We start from the raw sequence: 22,139 nt of genomic DNA on the forward strand, positions 1-22,139 counted from the left end.
ACATGATCGAAACCCACGTCGCAGTGGCCGAAAATGGCTCGTGAGCTGAACATATCGCAATATTGAAAAATTAGCTCGGGGTAAATCCATTGAAATTCCAAAAAGTGCAAGAACTTACACCGCAACAGAAAGAATATAGACTCAAAAGAGCAAAACAGTTGTTTCGCTTGGCCGAAAATGCTGAACAGCCACGTCGCAGTGGCCGAAAATGGCTCGTGAGCTGAACTTATCGCAATATTCCATTAGGCAAATATTGAAAAATTAGCTCGTGGTAAATCCATTGAAATTCCAAAAAGTGCAAGAACTTACACCGCAACAGAAAGAATATAGACTCAAAAGAGCAAAAGAGTTTCTTCGCTTGGCCGACAGTAGTGAACTGCAGAATTTGGTTTTCTCCGATGAGTAAAAATTCGTTACCTAGCAGTTTGTAAACAAACAAAATGATCGTGTTTACTTGCCAAAGAGATCAGCTAAAAATGTGCACCTACGGTTGGTCACCAGAACTCAAGCGCCGGCGATGTTAATGGTGTGGGCCGCCATAACAGCCGATGGTCGCTCTCCGCTCGTATTAATCGACCGTGGCATCGGAATATTATCGCGAAAATATTCTGGAGGGTGTATTCCAACAGGACTCAGCACGCGCCACCCAAGAATGGTTACAAAATGGGGTTCCTCGCTTTATTTCCAATGCACAATGGCCACCAAAATCTCCGGATACTAATCCATTTGACATTTGTGTTTGGAGTATTTTGGAAAGCAAAGTTGGCACTAAAAAATACCAAAGTGTCGATCACCTCAAGCAAGAGCTTCGCCGGGAATGGGCCAAAATACCACAGAACAGGGGGCAGGGTGTGATGGTTTCATTGGCCGTTTGAAGGCCATAATTCGTGCCAAAGGTGACCAATTCGAATTCTATTTCCGACACTTTGTGCTTTCTTTCAATAAATTTAAAAAAAAAATGTAAAAATTATGGCGTTTGTATGTTAACTTTTGAATGCCGAGTATGTTTTACCCATAGCTGAAGGCTGTTCGTGTCTTGAGGCTTTCGTAATGCGTTTGATTTGATGGCACCTTGATCTTTAGTTGTTTATTTACATGTTGGTAATTTCACCACAAAATTCTTGTTCCTTTTTAATTCCATTTTCGATTTCATTTTCGTGACCACCCAAGGATTTTTGGTGATTTTTTTTCTTTTGGTAAAAATCCGTTTGATAAATATTAACCCAAATCACAAATTAAATTTTAATCTCCTTTTAATAGAAATTCTTAATCCCAAAATATTTAAGAAACATAATTTAGATTTATATTTCAGGAACGGAAATAAACCCACAACTTTCTATGCCAACTAACCTATTTTATCCCAACATTCACTTTAGAGTACAACAACTTTAACCCCATTTCATGCTAAAACCTTCTGGTTAACCTCATTAAGCACTTTTTTTTGGTGGGGGATTTCTGGCCATGTTTTGGTATCTTTGATTTATAATTTAACTTAATTATAGGGTATTTGTTTCGAACGAGTTTGTTTTCATTTTGCTGGACCATATATTTACGAAAAACGCAAACCAAACAAGACCACAATTAAAATCATTTCACTTCAGTTGCCGGGAATTTCAGAAAAAAATCATAGTTTTGCAAAAACGCAACTGGAGATTCTCCTCACGTCAATTTATGAAGTTTAATAGCCATTGATTAATAACTCATAAAATAATTGTTGGTTATTGGCCATGACTGGGTTTAGCCAGCAATGACAAGCAATATGAGTAATTTGGTCCGAACTACCGTAAAAAAGTAGCAGTGCCGTGGGCCAGAGCAAAGTAATCCAGTTTACATTGTCTCTCAAACTATGGCAATCTTCTATAGATATTTTTTTTTATTTTCTTGCGGAAATTTCTTTCTGTATGCCTCTAAGGTATTTTTTACGTCATTGTAGTCGTTGTTTTTTGTTAGGCTGTTCTGTTCTTTTGCCCAACTTGACAGCTGGTGACATGATGGGCTTGTATCTGGGTTGGGTAGAATTATGTTCTATTAACAATTGTTAAATAAATCCTTTTTTTTTTCATTTTTCTAAAATACAAAAAAGAGAAGAATAAAACAAAGAATTGACACTTGGTTTAAAGTGCCAACGTTTATCTCAAGACTTATTGATCTAAAGTCAGTTGTATCTTTCTATTATTGTTGTTGTTGTTGCTAAGGTGACTCTCTGGGCCTTGGAATTTCTTTAATTTCTTATAATTGCTTTAAAAGTGTTGCAAGCATTTCATAGTCACCATGATGCACTTGATGATGGTAGCTACTTCTTGTTTGCCAGTTGTTGTTGTTGCTGTTTTTCATTTTATAGCTTGTAAATGCTTGTTTTATGTCTTTATGCCAGCAAACCATGACACATGGTTAACTTGGTAATAGTTGATGTAACAACACATTGCCAATGTTCAGAGCCATCCGCACATTGAAATGTAGCAACAAATCACTACAACATTTCACCAAACATGATGTGTTGATGACGTGAATGCTCTCAGTCAGAAAAGAGAGAAAAAATGTTCTTCAAACACATTTGCAATGAAAATTATATCAGTCTTAACTTTGATTGTCGTAAAATATTCAGGTGGGCACCCGGAGATTCTGGAATGATGCTGGGATAAAATGCAAAAAGGGTAAAGATTTAGAATTTAAAGATAGACCTCTAGACTTTAAATGGAAAATTTTCAAAATTTTACAATTAAGAAGTCTTATGATTGCATCCTAGGACTACGGGACAAGGAATTTTCCATATTAAAAATCAGAGTTAGGAAACTACTTTCAATTTTTTTTAACAAATCTGTTTGATTTTCGCAAAGAAATTAATAATTAAATAAATAATTATTAAAAATATTCTGTTGTAATATTTTCACCGATTTCTTCCCGGTTATTTAAGTTTGTTTCTTAAGACTTTTGTTTGTTTGCCTTTTAGGGGATTTGGGAAAGAGAAAAGCAATTTGATTTGGATGGATTCCTACTAATGATTGAAGTGTCTATATGACTAGCTTGTCCTCCTAAGGATCATGTATGATTTCTATAATCCATAATTTTTTTGTCATAATTTTGCCACATCCGACCGAATTCAATCTAGAAGCAAGTACATCGAATTCGGAGAAATTCGGTTCAGATATAGTTATAGGTCCCACATATAGGTTTCATCCGATTTGGTGTTTAAGTCCCCCATATTCGTAATATGCACCCCACAAGAATGACGTTTGGTATCAGAAATACCTCTGCCAAATTATATCAAGAGCGGCTCAGATAATGATGTAGCTTCCATATATACCTTTATCCGATTTCAGGTTTATTGTGCACCAAATGGCTACTATTAGCCCAAATGGACTAAATTTTCTTTTCCTTCCGACGGTATTCAGCCTAAAAGCAAGTGCTTCAAATTTTGGGGAAAATCGGTTCAGATATATAGCTATGGCTCCCATATGCGTAATATACACTCCACAACAATTATATTTTATACCGGACATCAGCTACAATTCCAAAATACCTCTGCCAAATTTTATCGAAATTGGTGCAGATTTTTGTATACCTTCGATAGACATCTTCATCCGAAGTTACGGTTGTTGTCTACCACATATGTTATATCAGCCCAAATTGAATAGATTTTTTTTTTTTTTTTTTTTGATATTCAACCGAATTTTATCACTTGGTGAAACTCGGTTCGGTATATCTACTGCTCCAACAAATATCTTTTAATATAATCCTTATCGAAGTCATGGTACTAGATCTGCAAAAGCCTCCTTCAAATTTATTTAAAATCGATTCAGAGTTGATATGATTCCCGATTTCTGACTACTCTAATGCTATGATGCTCATTTAAATAAGGGAGTTCTACTAAATACATATAGTGGTGTAGGGTATCATATAGTCAGCCCTGCTTGACTTTTGACCTCTCCTTAATGGTTCATATTGGAAAAAAATATGTCGGAATTTCTTTGAGAGAAAAAAACTGATAGAACTCAAGAGTTCTCTAATGGCGGCAATTCTGAAGTGTTCAAACACAATTTTTACATCCTTATATCGTTTATATTAATTAACCTATTCGGGGAGCATAACTGGTTCTCCAATGCTGATGCTAACCGCTGTAATGAGACAAAAGCATGGTCCGTTTCATGTTAATTTAATTGACCGATAGTATTGACATTTCTAAAACAAAATATCGAAAAGGGTCTTTATCCATAGTTTTTTATCTGAACAGACATTTTTGAGTTTGTGCCTTAAGTCTTTAGTTTAATTAGCTTTTCATCTTTTCTAATTTACATTTGGTCATATTTAAAAAAAAAAAGACATATAATTTTTAATCAAAATATCATACATTTATATATAAATAAATTAAATATTTTTGTTATTTTTGTTTTATTTGTTATTTTTGTTTTTCAGAAGAATTACTGCAAAAAGGGTCCCCTTGATCTTTCTTCGTGTGAGTATATGGTTATAATATTTGTTTATTATTTTATTCATTATCTTGGTTATTTATTTAGATATTTTATTTTTATTAATTTATTTATGTATTTATTTTTTTTAATAATCTTATCTAAAATTTTCTTAATAATTTATTTTTTGTTTTTATCTTCATATGCCACCTTTTTTATATTTTTTTGTATTAATTTTCAAACTTTGGCTGTTAACCCCTTTTACATTTTTACCTTATCTAATATTCTTCACTTTGTTGTGTGTGTGTGTGTTTGTTAGGAATCTTAAGAGGAAAAGTAAAACATAACCAAACTACTAGCATCTTTCGAGAAAAAGTGAAGAGACATTTTGCAGGAAGTGCTGGTGGCACGTGATTGTATGCTATACAATTGCCATATAATTTGATTCGATTTCTTCTTTCCCCGTCCCCTCCACCCCTTCCCATGATTCCGGCATACACCATTGATTTTCAACTGCCATGGATCAAACAAAGCAATTCATAAAGTCTATCTAGCAGCATTGTGTGCACTGACGACAATAATACCTTGAGTCTTAGTTTGGAGTTCCTTTGCCGTTTTTCTAGCTATCTAGCTACGTTCTTGGTCCGTGTTGATTCTGTTTTCATCTAACAAAACTCGAGTGTTATTTATTGTGTTTGCATTGTACCTTGGTGAACAATAATAAACGTTGTTTTTTTTTGTTACTCTCTGATAGATAGAATGAATAAAATGTGCAACCAGAAGTTGCACAACATTTAACACAACAGCGGCTAGACGACGACACGATGTATTAAAAATATTGTTGTTACAACAATAGTTAAATACGTAACACGGAGCAGAGAATGGAGGAACCTAACATACATACACACAGTCAAACATACACTCCTATTGAAGTGATAAGATTTATGTTGGTTTACTTAAACAAAAATATTTATGGCAAAATTCTTTTTTTGTTGCTCAATGGCCAATACTGGCCATGAAAGCATAATTTCCTTGAGAGTATCAGACAACAATTTGTCGTTCTTCAAGATTTTTGTTCTATCCAGAAAATGTTATAGATTTTTCCATGAATACCTATGTTGCCGATAAGTTGTGAGAGTATTTATGTTTTTTTTTTTTTTGCCTCCCGATTTTTTGCTCTATACTTTTTCTAAAGAACAGAGTGTTGAGTTTTGGGATGCTTGTTGTAGCAGACAAATTTTATGGCGTTTTTAAGTTCGCAATTTATTATGAAATCACATAATTTATTACTCGACTTGTTGAAAATGATGTAATTGCGCTGTTAACTCAAAATGAATTAAATTGACAGCACAGAAACTACCGGTTTAGATGGTTGATTTATTGATGTGACAGCACTTGAAAGTTAAAGGATGTTCTGACTTGTTGGCAGAAACTTGTTTTCAAGCTGATTCTGTTCAACATAAAATGGACATTGAAATATGTTATTAATATGAAGTAATTGTTATTAGTTTTAAAATCATTGAATTTCATTTTTCCCCAAGCCAGAACTTATTTTTCTTTAATTTTGGAAATAAATTTGCAGTCGAAAACTGTCAATTGGTCAATGGACGAAATTCAATCAGATTTAAATTTTCCTGGTTAACACTGCATTTTTTTGGCATGATAGATAACTAAAATATTCACTAAATTTAATAGTAAATATATTGAAAAAAAGGTAGCCCACAACTACACAAAAATCTGCATGAAGCCAACCGAAGTACAAAAAAAAAATCGATTGTTATATTTTTCAAAGAATTTACAACAAGTTTTTTGAAGCTGTTTCCGAAATAGGGTACATACCGGCTGAGACTGCTACTGCTGTCATTTCTAAGCCGACAGCCGTTAAAATTATTCCAGTGACAGCTCATTATATTGTTTACAAGCGTACATTTTGGTGAGAATTTTCGGGAAACAAAAAGATATTCGTGATGGAATTCAAGCGTGATGGCGTGATTTCTTTATATTTGGCTGGAAAACCACAAGTTACTGGTAGCGTAGCCAGACGTCAAGGATGTGGACGGAAGAAAACAGCAACATCCGCAAAAATGGTTCGAAAATTAACGAAACGACTTGATCGAAACCCACAACGCCGTGGCCGAAAAATTGCTCGTGAGCTGGGCATTTTTCCATTCGGCAAATATTAAGAAATGAGCTCGGGATAAAGTCATTGAAATTACAAAAAGTGCAAGAACTTACACCGCAACAGGCGAAATGCCGAATATTATGGCGAAAATATTCTGAAGGGTGTATTAAAGCCTTGGGCACGCAAACATTTTGGCCGCAGACCTTGGACATTCCAACAAGACTCAGCACAAAATGAGGTTCCTTGCTTCATTTCCAGCGCACAATGGCCACCAAAATCTCCGGATACCAATCCGTTGGAATATTGTGTCTGGAGTATTTTGAAAAGCAAGGTTGGCACTAAAAAATACCAAAGTGTCGATCACCTCAAGCAAGCGCTTCGAAGGGAATGGGCCAAAATACCGCAGAGCAACATTCAACTGCGTTTGGCGGTTTCATTGGCCGTTTGAAGGCCATAATTCGTGCCACAGGTGACCACTTCGAACAAAGCTAAACTTATTCTAAAATTTGATGCTATTTCCGACATTTTTTGCTTTCATTAAATAAAATTAAAAAACAATGTAAAAATGATAGCATTTGACTTTGTTGCAGTTTTTTTATCGCACCGTGTATGTGCAATTATCGCCCCAAAATTTCCTTCTGGCAAAAAAAAAAATCAAATATGTTTTTTTTTATATTATTTCTGTTAATTTTAATTTCCTCCCATATGACTTCATGTATAAAAATATCTTTATTTTGTTGATTATTGCAGTGTTATGTAAAGAAAACATTTCTCTTATTGCCCATCATAATTTTCATAACCTTTATGAACTCTACGTTTTTTATTTTTGTTTGTTTTTTTCTTTAGTCTAACTTTCTTGCCATTTTTTTATATGTAGATAATTAAATGTAGTAAAAATAATGTTTTTCCTTATGGCATGGCAATAACATTTTTAAGTGCAACAACTAATAAAACCTGTTATATATATTTTTTTCGTAATGTTTAATTTTCTCAGACATTATCATTGCTCCGACCAAAGAAAAAATAAATGTAATAATTGTAAACAAATTTTCACTTGCTTTGCGAAGCTAAAAAAGGGGGGAAAATTAAAGAAAACAAACAACAGTTTATTGGTCATGCTCTTAAAGGCGGTGTGAAAATTTTTTTTTGCAGGGTGAAATTTTTTTTCGAACTTTATAAAATATAAATAAAAAATATTAATAAAAATAGAAATTAAGGAGTTAAGCGAACAAAATGGTGGGATAATAGCTAAGGGACTTTTTATGAAAAGGATTATTTGATATATCAAGAAATGACTCACTTTCGGTTGTCTGGTTTGTAAGAACGTGGAATGCCAAAAAAAGACAAATATGCTGTAAATTGAAAATATTTGTAATGTTTTCAAATTTACAGAAATGTTAACTTTTTTTAAGAGGAAATCGCTACAATAAAATATTTTCTTTCAAATCTTAAGGATTTTTGGTCAAAAAAATGATAATTTTCAGTGGGGAAATGGTAAAAATATTGATGTAAATCGTGACTAATACACATAGAATAAATATACCGAGAAAGTCTCTTAACCTATGTTGAAACTTATAGGAAGGAGAGTGGGTGGTTTGTATCTACATTCTTTACCGAAAAAATAAAGAAATATGAAGATAAAAATAAATAAATAAAAGTGGAAATTCTACTCGTACAGACAAATCTTTATTCTGGGGCATATCAAGACCTTAATTATTATGACTTGAATTTTGAACAAGAATATACAAATATACTTGTGGGCTATTGGAAACTTCTAAGAACTTAACTACCTTAAATAACTGACTTTGAAAAAAATAAATCGCAAGTGTTCGACATGGATGAAAAGAACAAAAGACTTAGGGCAAAAACACCGCATGATATTCGCCATGACAGCAAAACGTAAAAATATACACTTTGAAATGAGTTTTGTTATACATTTAAAGGCATATAACAACTTAAAATGAGAACCCTTACATTTATCTGAGGGGAAAAAGACTTTGACTAAATTTGCCAAATGTGGAACTCAAACTTATTACGAAATTTAAGATTTAAATAATATGCAGGGTCTTTGGTACGAAAAACAATACTAAAAAATCACTTTTTACAGTATTTTCTGTTTCATGTAAAGGGTAAAGTGCTTAAAAGTGTACTCTAAAATTTTACCGATAGCAATACAGAAATACGCTCTTTGAGACCATCTAAAGAATTTTATAATCCTATGTGGCAGACTTTGACCTTTTTTCTTGATGGAAACCAAATACAAAAGTTACAAGCACCACGTGCTATAAAAATATAAATTTTGGGGAAATATGAAAGTTCCTTCTCGACCATTGCTATAGAAAGAAACAAAAGACTTAAGACACAAGCACCATACATTTATTTGAAAGAAAAATTTCCCTTTAAAATGCTTACGAAATATCTTCCCGTTTTTCAGGCAATTTTTCATAAGGATATTCTTTTTATATGTTAGGGCTTAATTAGAATCTGAGTTATTTAAGATATTGACAAACTATTGTTTTTATATCACCAAAGTTCTAGTTCAAATTAGGCCACTAAATTATTTAGGCATGCCTTTAAAAAAATCGCCAACACCAACATTTTATTTGGAAAAATTTCTGTGTGAAGTTGTTACGAAATATCTTCCCGTTTTTCAGGTAACATCTTATGATCTCCACTGTTTTAAGTTTTAGGAATTTTACCGATTTTTTCGTGAGCATTTTCTTGTCATATGTTAAGGTCATTCACTGCTATTTTCGGAAATTCACATCAAATTCTAATTAAAAAAAGTGAATTTTTTGTTTAGAAAAAATAATTTTTGTTTCGATTAAAATTCAAAAGGTATTTTCAAATCCATGACCCAGTCAATTAAATGAAATGAACCATGGGTCATATGGATCCCTCAAGGCAGTTCAAAATTATCAACATGGTTTCAGTGTCAGGAATAGCGAAGTGAACTGTACATCTCCTACACCCAAGTGCAAAAGAACACTTAACCTCGGTGGAACTCTCACTCTACTATAAATGCCCACCTAAATCTCGGCACAAAGAAAAACCGTAAGGGTTTCCATTTTTGTTAAAAACTTAAGAAGTTGGTCAAGGCTCAAACAGAAACATATTGAGGCAAGCTTTTATATTTTTTTTATTCAACAAAGGCATACTGCATTTTTATTTTATTTCCTATCTCAAACCAAAGTAAGAGATGCTTAAATGGAAAAAAAAATTCTAGCTTCTAGAAGAGGGATTTGATTGTCCGCAGATTTTTTGCACCAGAAATAGAGGTTGACCTTTTAAAGGGCCTATGTTCAAAGAATGCTAGAGATTAGCTTTTAGAAAATATAACTCAATTTCTCAATATAACTCAATATTTCTCAAGAAGTTTTTTTTTTTTTTTTTTTTTTTTTTTTTTTTTTTTGTTTGTAAGAATCTTTGCACTAGAAACATTTCGAAAGAGTAATGAAAAATATTTTTTTAAATTTCTGAGAGGTGGGTCCGCTCCACAAATTTGATTTGTTCTGTACCTTTCATGTAAGGACTGGAAATTGTCACTTTTGCTAGGAATTGGATTATTGAAAAATTATTTCCTTGTTTAAAGATATTTTTGATATTGGAATATTAGGGACATAATCCAGTACCATGATATATTTCTTGAAAATTATATGTAGAACCAAAGCTTTATACCAAATACTATTTCTTTTTTTCTGGAATTCTTCGATTTTTACCTAATTTTTTTTTTTGCTTATCTTGTAAACAATAAAGAAGTGTATATTCCAGATGGGTATTACAGTAAATATTTCAAATTATTTAAATTTAACGAAAATTCGGACTTCAGCAGAATCCTGAGAAAGTTGGAAATCTCAAACCACTGCAAATCAAATTTTTCACTGCTATTTTTATGTTTTTCTAAAAAATACATCTGTATTTTTAAAAAATCCTTGATTTTTTTTTTAAATTTTTATATTTTTCACTTGATTACTAAAAATTTGTAGCCAGTGAATTAGAGGGATTTTGGTGCCAATTGAGCCACCAATAAAGCTTTCACATGTGATGTCCTTTGGAATTGATCCTTATAACACCTTCTCGACAAATAGATGTAGGAATAAACTTATATAAAACTACACTGTTTAATAATGCTTGATTTCAAGCTAATATTCTGAATGTTGAATTTTTATCAATTTATAATTTGTAGTCCTTGGAAATGCATATTTTTTTAAGTCAGCGTAAATTTTCAGCAACTCCTACTGCTTATTAAATGTTCACATAATTCTGCATCATTTAATACTGTTATCCGGATAGGAATTTTTAATCCTTTTTTTAAGTTCAACATGCAAGGCCATTTTCTTTTTTATATAATTAAATATTTAGTTTTTAAAACACTCACTTTTCGAAAATTCTTCCAATTTTTTCACTTGGTTGCGGCTGCTGATAATCCAGAGTTTTTCTTTTATTGTTAATAATTTATTTCACTTTAATTGTTGGCGAAATATCCTTTCAAGCACCATATGAGAAATGTTTCAGAATTTATGTTTTGTTTTATATGTTCTTTTTACAAAGTTGCACTTATTTAGTATTATTTGATGTTTTTTTTTTTAATACTGCAACAATGTTTGGTATTTAAATTCTTTTTCACTGCATTTTTGTTTCTGAGGATACAATTCCTGTTTGATTTCTTCGATGAGTACAACGAATTATCCACAAAAAAATTTTTTTGGCTGCTTTTAAATACTCTGCAAACTCAATTGTTATAATGGGTCTCCTTTTTTGTGCTGAAGAAAATACAATATTGAACCACAAAAAAAATTGTTGATTTTTTTTTGGGAAGGAAAGCGAACTTGACCGTAGAAAGGTGACCGAATAACTAAAGTATTCTTCCCGACTCAATGTCGTTATATAAGACTGCAGTATTTTACTTTGGACCAGCACAGTCCCCGCCGTTCCGAAAACAGAAAGAAAGAAGAAAGACTTTTTTCTCGCGCTTACGCTCTGTGCTCTTTTTTGCAGCAGCAGAAGCAGCAGTTACAAAAAAATTGCTCAAAACTGCTTACGGCTTTAAATTGAAGATGCCGCTATTGTTACAGATGTCTGCCGCAATGCTGCTGTAGTTGCTTTAGTTAGAGAGTTAGTTGTTGGTGGTGGTGCTATTGTAGTTGCTGCCTCTTGCAATCATGCGCGTTGACTGTGCGATCACCTTGACAATGGCAATGCTTATGAATGCCAAACATAACTCTTTACAACAACTAAGCCAGTGAAAGAAGAAATCGGCCCCAGATAGCCAAGACGGCAAGCAGCATAAGCCAGCCAGCCAGCCAGCAGCAACAGCTTCAACAATCCACCACTGTTGGGTTGGGGTCTTTGAAAACTCTCATCGCAGTAGAAAGCATACCAGCGTACATTAACCACAGCTCACACTCTCATCCACAACACCATTGGCCGGGGGAATGGGGAAAGCTATGCCAAACAATTGTTTGTTGGCCAAACAATTGTGGCCAACGGCAAATCATCTTTCATTTCATTCATTAAAACACCTGAAAAGAAAACACTCAAGAGTAGAGAGTGCAAGAGAGAGAGAGAGAGAGCAGAAAAGAGAAACTATGAAAAAGAGCGCGCCATAAAGTCTGTGTCAGGGTTCCATGGAAATGTGGCTTTGAATCTCTCTACTTCTTCAGTTTTGGTCTAATGTTGTGTGGTTCGTTGGCCATGATGGTGGTTTATTCAAGGCACAAATGCTTTTTACGGAATTTTACTTTGGACCATCGTGTTTTTTTTTCATTTTTTCTTTTTAAATTTTTGGTTTAGATAACTGTTGAACTGAATGAATATATTTTATAATTACATTGGAATGTAGATATCAAAATTTTGATATTTAATAGGAAAATAATTTTGATATTAGAAATACATTAAAAGTTGGAGGCGTGTAGTTTCAATGTATAATATTTGTTCAGATAATGCCAAAACATATTCTATAGGAACTAAACTAACAAATTAAACCAAAAATATTCCAAATAATTTGGAAATAGAAGAAATATCCAAATCCACGAACTAATATTTTTGAATTGAAATGCCAGAATTTGTAGTTTGAAATACCAAACCGAAAGCATTTTTTAAACAGAGGCTATAGTTAGACTTTTCAATGACAAATCACATTATCATGTAATTTTGTGTTTATCAATCATTATAATACCCACAGCGGATATATCATTCGATACTACCAAAATATCTATCTGGCGGGGATCCAATTTGGTCCTAATATTTTTTTTGTCAAACTTAGATCAAGCTCGAAAATGGTTAGAAATATCAGACTACTTCTTCCTGTTGTGCCCTTCTCCCTCTGAAACATCTACCACAAATCGTCGAATTAAAAAATTCAGACTGCTTTCATTTCTAAGCCACTCGTCCGAAAGCTGTTAAAATTATTCCAGTGACGGCTTATTATGTACACCTTCGGTTGGCCACCAGAACTCAAGCCATGATGATGGTGTGGGCCGACATAACAGCCGATGTTCGCTCTCCGCTCGTATAAATCGACCCTCGTATCAAATAAATGCCGAATATTATTGCAAAAATATTCTGGAGGGTGTATTAAAGCCTTGGGCAAGCAATCCTTTTGGCCGCAGACCTTGGACATTCCAACAGGACTCAGCACTATCGCACTCAGCACGCGCCACCCAAGTATGGTTACAAAATGAGGTTCCGTGCTTCATTTTTAGCGCACAATGGCCACCAAAAACCTCCGGATACCGGATTCGTTGGACTATTGTGTCTGGAGTATTTTTTAAAGCAAGGTTGGCACTAAAAAATACCAAAGTGTCTATCACCTCAAACAAGAGCTTCGCCGGGAATGGGCCAAAATACCGCAGAGCAACATTCGTGCAGGGTGTAAAGGTTTCATTGGCGGTTTGAAGGCCATAATTCGTGACCAATTCGAACAAATCTAAACTTATTCTAAAATTTGATGCTATTTCCGACAATTTGTGCTTTCATTCAATAAAATTAAAAAAAATGTAAATTTTTGGCATTTGACTTTGTTACAGTTTTGGGCTTATATTAGCCATTTGGTTCACAATTAGCCTGATATCGGAAAAAGCTATATATACGAGCTATATCCTAATCTGAACCGATCTCGATGGAATTTGACAGAGGTGTTTTCGAGCAGTATCTGGTGTCCGGTGCCAAATATCATTCTTCTGAAGTGCATATTAGTGAGGGACTTAAAACTCCACATCGGATGAAACATATATATGGGCATTATAGCTATATCTGAATCGATTTTCTCCAAATTTTAATTAATTGCTTCTATATTGAATTCGGTAGGATGTATCAAATTACAGGTCATTTATATATATAGATATATATATATATATATATATATATATATATATATATATATATATATATATATATATATATATATATATATATATATATATATATATATATATATTTGACTTTGTTACAGACAAATCCGTGAAAAAATTTAGCAAAAATCATCAAAATACCAATTTTTAGACAAATCCGTGGAAAAATGTGGCAAATCAATTAAAATACCGAATATCGGGAGGTACCTTTATATGGGGGCTATACCACAACGTGAACCTATACATACAATGTTTTGCCACACGCTCAGGGACCCGTTATGACCTACAAATACCAATTTTCAGACAAATACGTGAAAAAATGTGGCATAAATTATCAAAATACCGAATATCGGGAGGTACCGTTAATGGGGACTATACCAGAACGTGGACTGATATATCTCATTTTCAATACCAACCATCCTATACACAATACAAATTGCTCTGCTAAATTTTGGCGCTCTACGTCAAATAATGTAGGCTGTATCGTGATTTCAACAGACAGACAGACAGACATCTTATAATTTTATGCTGATTATGAATATATATACTTTATGCGGTCTACGACGAATATTTAAGGATGTTACAAACGGAATGACAAAGTTAATATACCCTCCTTTCCAAGGTGGAGGGTATAAATATATGTAGCGCAAAATAATACAGTTTCGAAATGTTGTGACTTATTACAAATTTCCTTTCAAAACACTTGTATGGGTCTCCAGATTCTGAAAATGTATGCGTGTGCCATACTCCTCACGTTACATGACATTTGTCAACACAGGTTTGTGATTTGTGGAACTACTCTCTTAACTACTACATCAACCAAACGACTAATACACCCAGTTTGTTTACCAATTTACCTTAAAACTCAAAACGCTGTGTAATTTATGTTCTACAATTGTTGAAAGTTTGTTGCCATGTCCAGAGGTGGTGTCTGTCTGTCCGTCTGTCCGTCTGTCTACCTCAAATAATAGTGTTGACGTGTTACTCATGCAATTGAAAACCTATTTAATCATACATTTCTAATTGTTTAACTATGTTCTATGTTTTCTTCCAATGCTTTCCACTGCTTTTGTTTTCTGTTCCTGCTGCCTGCCTCTACAGCTCACATACGTAGTCTACTTTTATGCCCACATTATGGAAAATACTAGGTAGTGAGGGCATTTTATTTAATTGTACAAATATATTTTACTTCAGTCAGATTTTGTTGGTGTGGTTGTTGTACTGCCCGTACATTCAGACACCATCATCGGCATCTTTGAACCTTTCTATTAGTGTACATTTTTGCATTGTGTGATTACAAGTTTCGTTCCAATGACGTGCATACACGTGTTGTTGGTGTTGCTGCTTCTGTCGAGATTAATAATTTAAATAAATTACTACTATATATGTGCAATATGAAATGCCATATATGAAATAATTTGCTGTTTTTGCCGATGTTTGTACTAGAAATGTTCTCTGGGGAGAATCAGTTTTATTTTTTGTAGTTTTTGTTGTGTATTGTTGTATAAGGTAAAGAGATAGAAAGACTATAATAATATCTATAAAAGGAGTAACAATGTATTGGAATAGCCTAATTAGCAATAAGTTGTAAGTGAAGAAGTAAGACAAAATGATTATGACTAGTATTAGTAAAGAAAAGAAATTCGTAATAATTTTTATGGCAATAAAAAATGACAATAAAAGTTGAAATTGATTAAACATTAAATCAAAATGTCTCCCTCGAAATGTTTACTTTTTTTGACAAAATTTAGTTGGAGATGTGAATTTGCTACGAGCTGCACCAATTAACGGCTACAAAAAAGTTTCGAAATATATTTCCGTTTGGGCCGCTAGTGCAGGGAATAACCGATATATACTGGCAACTCCACTCAAAATTTTCAATGTGTTTTTATACCCTACGGGTATTATATCTTTGTGGTATTATATATTTGTAACATTAGGAATTTAGCGAGATAGACCCATAGATAATTTTTAGGATCTTCATAGAATCACTTTCTGAGTCGATTTGTACATCCCAGTCCGTCCGTTCGTCTGTCCCTATATTTTTGTGAACAAAATGCTGGTCACATTTATTATCTGATTCAGATGACATTTTCCATGTACGATTTGTCTGGCCCAAGGACAAACCCTATTGAAATTTATTAGAATCGGTTGACATTTAGATATAGATCCAATATATATCTTCAACCTATTTCGGTTTAATTGTGCACCAAATGGAGAATATCACTCAAAATGACCTGCATTTTGGTACATCCCATCGAATTTAGTCTAGAAGCAAATAAATCGAATTTGGAAAACATCGGATCAGATATAGCTTCATCAAATTTTTGGTTTTAAGTCCCTGACATGCGTAATATGCACTCCACAACAATGATATTTGGTACCAGATATCAAATACAGCGCAGAAATATCTTTGCCAAATTTGATCAAGATCGGGTCAGATTTAGATATATCTCCGATATATATCTTTATCCGATATCAGGTTTATTTTGCACCAAGTGGCTAATATCAGCCCAAATAGACTGAGTTTTTGCACTTCCGACGGAATTCAGCCCAGAAGCAAGTACTTCAAATTTTGGTGAAAATCGATTCAGATATGGATATAGCCATATTTCATCCGATTTTGTGTTAACGTCCCTCACATGCGTAATATGCACTCTACAACAAGGATATTTGATACCGGACATCAGATACAAATTCTCTCTGACAAATTTTATCGAACTTCATCCATTTTACGGTTGTACGGTCTACCATATATGTAATATCTGTCAAAATTGGATACACAATTGAAAACCAATCGACACGGATTTTTTCATGAGAAGAGATTTAGGACAGTATGAAGTCTAGCATTTTGAATGACCATTGGATTATATTTAGGTGTAAAATGGAGCACAACTTTCATGTGAAAATTTTTTTGAATACCTAACAAAACGACGGAGTGCGTAAATATTGGGCAAATGCCCCCAGTCAGAAAGCTAAGGGTAAAATCTATGACATCATTTCAAAAACGAAATCTTCCAAAAAGGATTTGGACATAAGGGGTATTCCAAAATATTGTAGTGTTGTGGGATATTACAAGGTCGGCCCTGCACGGCTATAGGCTGCCCCTACTTGTTTTATATAGTGCAGGGCAAAACAAAAAAAAAAAAAACGGCACGTCATTTGACCTTGCGTTTCTTTTTATACCCTCCATCATTCTATGGAGGGTATATTAACTTTGTCATTCCGTTTGTAACTCCTCGAAATATCTATAATACACCCAACAAAGTATATATATTCTGGTTCAGCGGACGACAATCTAGCTATGTCTGTCTGTTGTAATCACAGATTGAGATAGAATTCTAAAATGTTACATTCATAGTTTACTAGTAGGCAGGTTAAGTTCGTAAATGGTCCCCGTCGATCCACGTTTTCGTATATCTCCCATATAAAGTGAACGATATTCGGTATTTTCATGATTTTAGCGACAGTATTTACCGGAATTATTTCAAATTTCTTATTTGAGGTTCATAATGGGTACTACAGTCTATGACAAAAATGTTTGTATGCAGGTCCACGTCTTCGTATAACCCCTCTCCCAATACCCGGTATTTTTATGATTTGTAAGACATTACTCACCGGAATTTTAACAAATTTCATCTTTAAAGTTGGTAATGAGTACTACAGCCTATGACAAAAAAATTCGTATGTAGGTTCACGTTTTCGTATGTCCCCCATATAATGGTACATCCCAATATCCGGAACTATTATTAGCGATATTAGCAACATTATTCAAATTTTTCAAATTTGGTATTTGAACTTGTAATGGGTACTACAGCCTATGACAAAAAACAAAAATATGTAAGAAAAGGCTATAGTCGAGCGGGGCCGACTATATTATACCCTACAACACTACAATATGTTAGAAGCCCCCTTATGTCCAAATCCATATTGGAAGACTTCGCTTTTTAAATTAGGATTTTGACTAGGGAAATTTGACCAACATTTACCCACTCCGTCATGTTGTAAGTTGTTGTGGTCCATTTTACAGCTTAATATAATCTAATGGTCATCCACAATTCTAGAATTCTTCCCAGTCCTTAACTCTCTTCGCAGGCGTGTCGATTGGCTTCAATTGTGTGATCGGAAAAACATTTCAGTTTTTGGTTAATTCGCTCCTAATTATTTTGCAATCATCCCCAAAAGAAAGAAGCCCCTCTGTATCTCCAAATTTAGGCTCATCTATATAATTTGCTTGTCTACGATATTTGGCTATATTCGTCAACGAAATCAGCATAAAAAAGCCAGAAATTCGCCTTTTGTGTGTTTCGGATATCGCCTGTAAGTAATGCTGGTATTTTTTCACACAAAATTAGTGGTACATTGTACCCGCTGTCCTAACTCTAACTTTATGCGAGATTGCGTGTCCTTTGGTTTCTATTTGTGACCTTTATAACGGCTGCAAAATCAGGAAAATTTTAAGTTGTTGGTCGATTTCAACACCCTAATATATTGCGGACATCTTTGAAAACAATAGGCCTAGCCCTTCTGAGTCAAAATCGGTACAGCCATTCTTGAGATATAAGCATTCTAACTAACATCCCCTTCCTTTGTATATACACATTGTATATATTTCGCTATATATAACCGATATATTTACTATCGGCAGCTACGTAATGATCAGAATTGACCTGTTCTTTTATTTGTGATTTCACTGGGATTAAAAATATTCGCGGTTTAATGGAAAATTTGACTTTTATTTTACACAAATCTTATGGTCTGTTTCACCCACTTAATATTACCCGATGACCATCAAAATTGGAAGGTTTCTGGCCAGCACTAAGCTCTAGCCCCATGCTAACTTCCGTTTTGATTGTTCTATAATTGCGACCTGTAGAGCAGCTGCAAAATCAAGATTTTTTCAGTTTTTGGTCCATTTCAACCCCTAAATATTATGCGATCATCTCCAAAAGAAATAGGGTTCTATTCTGACCCTAGCCCCACCTCCATTCTAAATTTCGTGAATATCGGGCCATAATTGCGACCTGTAGAGTGATTACAAATTAACATGGACAGACGTACAGACGGACAGACGGACGAACGGACATACATAGCTAGATCGACTCAGCTCGGCGAGCTAGGAAGACCGATATATACTTTCCTATGTGGGAAACCAATATTTTGAGATGTTACATAATTTTTGGCTCAATCAAACTTATAATACCCCCAACACATAGTGTTGTAGGGTATAAAAATCGTAAGGTCCACGCCTTCGTACAATCTCCATATAACAGTTTTCATTTAAGTGATAGTTTCCGGAGTTTTTTTTTTTTTTTTTTTTTGAAAAATTTCAAGTTCTTTCCAAATGGTGGGAGAACTTGCTTTTGTACTTGCTGAACTTTTACACCGTTTTTCGTCGTAGAACTCTACCTTAGTGTGATGGGAGTATTAATATATGCAAAGTTTATAATAAAGGACGGCCGCTGCTTGAGCAGAGAGAAAAAAGAACATTGCTTCAACGACTCCAGATCTCTTCAACTGGATTTCACCCAAAGAGACATTTTCTGTTATTTATGCTTTCTGAAAACTCCAATACCCCCTTCTTAGCCATTTTGAATTCTATAGATTTAACCTCCCCGTCATCGGCCTCTTTGATGCACATTTTATTGTTGGATTTAATTAATATCTCAGTCTCTAAAGGTGTGCTAAAATCAAACATCTAATCTGATTATTTGGATAAGATTAATTAGTCTGTTGCAGAGACATGAAAGTTTAATTCCAGTAGCCAAAAGCTGTTCGCTGTGACACATGACTACGATCATTTGCGAAAATAGCCCCAAGTCACAAATGAAATTTCACTGAACTTCTAACTTATCAATGGCTAGCTAATTTATAAATACATACCATGCCAGTGGCAGTGTAGTGGCATAAATAAATCAGAAATGACACTATCAAGGTGCTTCTGATTAACTTCACAACACACTTTGGCCCCTTTACCCATAAATCAGTTTTATTTTGAGGACAGTAATTTATTTTGAACAAACAAAGGCATCAATAGCAAATGGTGCTCATGCTCTAGAACATATTAAAATACTTTAAAGGAAATTATGCCATAATTAAGTTTAGAGCAAACCAAACAACGCCACATCCAAGATTTATCGGTTTACTAACTCTTCACTTCATAAACGGCTGTCCAGTTTGTTGCCTTTCGTCTTTCGATTTCATGTCGGTATTTTGTTTAGCTGTTGTGGTTCTTTTCGCTGTTTTGCTTGCCTTTTTAATGTTATAATCTAATTAACATGCTTTTCATGGTTCTAAATCAATAGCTAATTCGTAAATTTCTTTCTTTGGGTTTTTGTTGTTGCTCAGTGTGTGTATTTTTGTTGTTTCTTTTTGTTTTTGTTTTTTTGGTAACTAATAGAAATTTCAGGTTAAATTCATCAGGTGCAATTTTCCGCTTTATTAATAATAGAATCAGAACAACTGCACTCGTGTGGTCTGTAAAGTTCTTCTTCATCATCTTCACAATGCATGCTACAGGTACTTGAATTTCACTAATAACGAAATAAACTTCAGAGAAACCTACTAAAAACACAGGAGGTATAAAAATAATGAAATGAAATTGAAATACTGAAACAGAAGCGAACCATTACAAAACGAAAAAGAAAATATGTAGCTTTTCTTTCCAGATCCCCTTATAATCGCCGATGGTCACGATTGCCTACATCGATAGAATTATAAATTGTATGGGGCCCAGAACGTGGTGGGCAGCCAAATCGACAGATGGCGGGACAGACATACGGACAATCAGAACTTTTCGTGTTTGCATTCGTTTGTATATCTCTGTGTGGAGTGGCTCATCATCAAGTTTCCATTGGTGTTTTTTTTCACATGTTGCCATCCGTCCATCCATATATTTGGTGTTCATTTGCTGATGATGGTAATAAGCGGGAAATCACTGGCAACACGATGCACTACAACAACAATCGTGAATATTTGTTACAAATATTTACAACGCGAGAAACATATGGAAACCAAAAAAAAAAAAAAAAAAATAATAAATAAATCAGTTGAAATATGAAATGATAAAAGCACGAGTTTCGAACAGGAAATTCCACTTGCGCGGTTGTGAGAGATGGTCTCTAATTATTTTAGTTGAATTTTAATTGATCTAATATTAGACCACCTGTACTGTGTAAAGTGTTTTGTATCTTTTGTATGAGAAATTAATAAATCAGTCATAAATGAAGAGCAGAAAATGTGGTTAGATTTTGTCTATGGACTTTAAACATTTTTTTCTAAGAGTGATTTATTTAAAACTTCTAATTCCAAATCCAATATCATAGATTTTTAAATACTGCATTAGAAGAACTATCTGATATAGAATTTTAGATTTTCGAAATTTTTTTCAATATACCAAAGTCATAAAAGCCTTTTTCTAACCTCAGCTATATGGCTAAGGTGGGTATGTATCATTTGATGGACCAAATCCGTTTCAGAAGATTTAGAGTCGATCAAGCGATGTCCGTCCGTCTGTCTATCTGGCTGGAGCGCACGATAACTCTCGAAGGGTGTTTCCGATTCTATCATCGAAATAACGGTTTTAGACCTTAGGTCTCTTTGGGCCAAATCCGTTTCAGGACATTTGGAGTCGATCTAGCGATGTCCGCACGTCCGTCCGTCTGTCTGTCTGGCTGGTGCGCACGATAACTCTCGAAGGGAGTATCCGGCCCAAACGTGCCTTATCGAAATAACGCTTTTAGACCCTAGGCCTCTTTGGACCAAATCCGTTTCAGAAGATTTTGAGTCGATCAAGCGATGTCCGTCCGTCCGTCTGTCTGTCTGGCTGGCGAAGGGTGTTTCCGATTTTATCCAAATTTGTTACATCATAATATTATTGTCAAACTTAGATCGAGTTCGGAGATGGGCAATATCTCCCACACAAAATGTCAACATTTTCAAAGAAAATTATTTACTGCACAGAAAGAGAAAGGATAATCCGATTTTGCTTCAAATTTGCCAATATTTGCATCCGTGCTAGGTCAGGCGCGAAAATAGACAATATCGGTCCACTCCATCAAGTATCTCCCCCGCAAAGGCTCAAACACGAAATTAACATCCAATTCCATTCAGACTTGGTAGGTCTCAATATTTCCATCAACACAAGATTTCTTTTAAATACGATATAGAACTAACCATTCCTTCTGGTACCTCACCCACCCTTTGTGGGTCTGGAATAACCAACACGATTACAAAATCTGAAGTAAGCATTATGTTCTC

General features: G+C 34.2%; 1 protein-coding gene across 1 annotated transcript in view; it reads right to left on the reverse strand.

Moving 5' to 3' along the window:
- Positions 1-11,104, reverse strand: part of LOC101896863 (uncharacterized) — an 86,542-nt gene extending 75,438 nt beyond the window's left edge. Inside the window, exon 1 of the mRNA XM_005177432.4 lies at positions 10,907-11,104. The gene's annotated coding sequence lies outside the window, so the exon portion shown is untranslated. The remainder of the gene's footprint in view (positions 1-10,906) is intronic.
- Positions 11,105-22,139: the final 11,035 nt, after the last annotated feature.

Source organism: Musca domestica, unplaced genomic scaffold (assembly GCF_030504385.1).
Source record: "Musca domestica strain aabys unplaced genomic scaffold, Musca_domestica.polishedcontigs.V.1.1 1, whole genome shotgun sequence".
NCBI classification, from domain to species: Eukaryota; Metazoa; Arthropoda; class Insecta; order Diptera; family Muscidae; genus Musca; species Musca domestica.